We start from the raw sequence: 4,139 nt of genomic DNA on the forward strand, positions 1-4,139 counted from the left end.
AAAGAAGTTAGAAATTCTTCTGATCTGTCACGTCTATCGTATCTCGTCCATCACGCAAACTGAGTGAAAATACATTTACATCAAATCGTATATTGCGCAAGTGCACAATTTCTTGACATAAATATCGACGTCCCCTATCTTGTCATCTTAATTATAAGCTGCAGCTAGTGCACAGCAGAATTAGATACATTCTCCAGAGACCAGTATCTTACGCTTACGCCGACTGCAACGTTGGTTGGTCTCTGCGTAAATTTTGTCAAGACGAATTAGGAATTGCGCATAAAAACATTGATAACATATTTAATCTAGAAATGTAATATGCTATCTTTTTCCTATCTCTCTCTTTAAAGCATTAATATAAATTATAAACCATAAGAGAGAATTATACTGAACCGTACATTTGAAAAATTCAACAAAAAATATAAGTAATAGTAACGATCAAAGCTAGATCTTTAATGCTTAAATAATTCAATATAAATTACTATTATACTTACATATATATATATATATATATATACTTACATATGTACCATATTTATAGTCATTCGAACTGCGCGCCGAATTGTTTTTCCGGACTTATAAACGCAATTAAATTATTGTAGTAATATCGTGAATTAAATTGACAAGCAATTTTAATAATTTGATGCTCAATCAGGCATTATGTTAATGCTGAAAAACTGTAAATCATATAAATTATATTTTCGTTTGTATAAGGTCTTAAAAAAGCTCTTATTACATTTATCTATAATCAGCATATGGAACCGTTTGAGCATTCTACATAATTACTTTAATGGTTCAAACAAAATTATTTTTAGATCTGCATCCAGTTAAATTTTTAAATACTTCAAAATCGTTCTTCCGTGATTACAACTGTGTGCATATAGTATAATTTTTTTCTGTATCTATGATAATTATGTAGAATACTCAAACAGGTTGTTTTATGGCTCTAACACAGAATAACGCTTCCCGTGCGGCGAAAGTTGGCACAGTAACCAATCATTGTTTCGCTCTTATAAAAAAAGTGGTAAATTGATTGGCTACCGCGCCAATTTTAGCACGACAAGCGTTGCCGCGTTCTGTATGCAGAAGCCATTAGAATGTTAAAGTTTTTTTCTAACATTAAGTCATCAACGCTTAAACGTTCTACATAATTATTTTGATGGTCTAAAATTATTTTCAAATCTGTATATAGGTCAATTTTCAGATACTTCAGCAAAATTGTTTTCTTCATGCTGATATAAGATATGCGATTATTCTTTTTACATCGATACATTTTGTTTAATAAACTTTGACGTGTTCCGCTTTAATGATAACTGGATATGAAATATCGAAGTTTATTATTATGCATGATATGCCGGCTCGAAATGCTTATTATTTAGGAATGCAAAGCTTATCGAGTACGCTCTTCAATCTCTCTCTCTCTCTCTTTTTCTCTCGCTCTTGATTTTTAAATTCCCGCCACGGGAGAACAAGATAAAGGGGAATATTAATTCGCGAGGCACGTTTCTTTAGTAAATCTGCTCCTGTCCTAGTTCAACGTCTATACACCCACCATGTCTAGAGAACACGGATTGCTGTCCAAGCTGTCCGACTCAAGAAACTTTCTTTCACGATGCAAGTGTACTAGATGTTTCTTACCTTAACACTATTGTTACCCTTGTTTCGTAGTTGCAGTCGAAATTGCAGCTTTCAGTTGCACGAGCAAATTACGTACGCATGCTACATGATGTCGATTGTATAATGAAAAACATTTCATTCCCGTACCCTCGCAATACAATTAAGAAATTGCAATTTTATTCGCATCATATTTTGTATAACACGACATGAATAATATTAACAGAAAATAAAATTAATGTTTAATTTACATATTTGTTTTCTGTATACATAGTTTTCTTATTACTACTCAATTTGGTATACATGCTGTACAATTTATTTGAATATAACGTTATCAAATAAAATTAAATATCAAAGGAAGAATATAAAAGGAAGAATTAAAAGGAAAATTTTTCCGCCTATTAATGAACGACATAAAACAATCGGAAAAGATAGAAAAGAAGAACCCTATGATAAATTATAACAGCACTGTCGCAAATTTAGAAAATATATATTCCAGCCACTCTTAAAAAAGCTGTGTACAAAGCTTAAAGCTTCAGGATTTATTTTTTCAATTTCTAAAATTTAATATTAAAATTTTTTTAATTATAAAACTTCAAATCCTAAAATCTTTTTTAGTTTTTATGAGTGAATGAATGTGGCTTATATATGAGCGCACGTGTGCATATACATAAATAAATTTAAAATTTTATTCGGACTGCAAAATTTATTAAAAAGTATATGGCATAAGGGAATAAATAGTGCGCGCGTAGCACGCGCTTGTAATGTTTTAGTTTTGACCAAAAAAACTAGAACACAGAAAAAACGATAAGGAAAAATGAGAATTATTCTTTTCGCGGAAGAAACATGAAAAAGAAATTTCCGGGAAGTGCTGTGCAGTTAGATTTGATGTTCTTCATTTTATGTTCTACCGATAATATTTAAAGACCATACTGAGTTCCCATACTAAACTCGTATACATTCAGTCTGCGATGCACCGAAACGTAAGATCCGTTTCAAAGTAGCGGGCGAGATATTAAACGTAAACAGATTATATAACTATGATCGTAAAAACTTTTGTAAATCAACCTTAACGTGATCCAGCTTGCAGAAGCGCTTCCGTGTATAATGTTCTGTATCGTTTCTTTTCACAAAGTACGTGAGAACACGGAGGCAAACACAGTTAATGTATCTTAGACAATACAAAAAATGCTCACACATCGGTAAATCTATATCCGTTCACATAAACGTATCCATAATTTATTTACGTTATGTTTAGATTTATTTATGCATTGTACTGTACACGTTACAACAAAATTAAATAATCATTTTTAAGCATGTTTCAAAATTTTACGCAAAGAATTGCACGCGTTAACTAACCGGAAGCGATTGAAGCAATATTTGCTCTTGTGATATGTGAAAGAAACGTGATACAGTTACAAGAAGAAAATATACTTTTTAACCGCTCTTTTGTGCGGAAATATTCCCTTCAGCATGTATCCATAAATCATATTACCGAAAAGTATTGCAGAAATTTAAAAAAAGTGTGAAGAATTTCATAATATAATCAAAAATACATTTCTACAGAGACATAACGTCGCGTTGGAGCACTACATCAATCTTTCCGGGACAGTCTGATGTTGCACAGACATACATACACACATACATAAGCCCTTTTACCCCATTTCCAAAGATATAAGCGCGTATCTCGCGAGAATCAGTTTATTTTGGAAATCAGCTTACAGCTGAAACCTGTCCGTCATCCAAATTCTAGTGCTCGCAGCAATCGTAATGAAAATGCGTTAGGCGGGTAGCATCGACCCCGTTTAACGATTCTGATAGCAGCAACTCCCCAACTGACGGTGGACGCGCGCATAGCGCAGTTTAATTATTTCCAAAGATGCATCGACCCCGACCATAAGCTAACAGTAATATTGTTTCGCGAATGGTGAAGAAGATAAATGTCCAAGCAACAAGAATGAGATGAGGGAAGAGGGCAAGTGAAGCGTGCCCGCAGATACGGGGGAGCGCTTGCACGATCCTCCCGCGGCTTTACGGTATTTCCACTCCGGAGCATAGAACATTGGCCCAGATATGCGGTCCCGTATCATGAATATTTAGCGTGCGAGGTGGACCGAGTTGAAACTGGACCGAGATGCCACGGCTGCCGTATCCTTTTTTATTTTTCCTCTTCTTTTATGTTATTTCCCGTTCTCTACTTTGTCCCATGTGCACGGGTCGGCAAGTACCACTACGGCAAATATATCATGCGATATACATACATGGAGACGGTATAGATATTTCGATTGAATTGAAACGATTTATATCCAATGGCCTGATCCTGCAATAAACACCTCACAAATGTGTTTGCTAGAGAAATTTATCTGAGAGAGCACGTACGAATTAAAATAATCTTTATTGTTGATTATTTTAATAATTTCAGCAATATTTGTATTTTGACTTGTTGTCCACTTTATTAAAGTCGTAACTTCAATAGATATGCAAAACTCACAGAAAATAGTCTCGTTTGCTTTTGTGCTATCATA

Source organism: Trachymyrmex septentrionalis, unplaced genomic scaffold, assembly GCF_001594115.1.
Source record: "Trachymyrmex septentrionalis isolate Tsep2-gDNA-1 unplaced genomic scaffold, Tsep1.0 scaffold52, whole genome shotgun sequence".
In the NCBI taxonomy this organism is placed as follows: Eukaryota; Metazoa; Arthropoda; class Insecta; order Hymenoptera; family Formicidae; genus Trachymyrmex; species Trachymyrmex septentrionalis.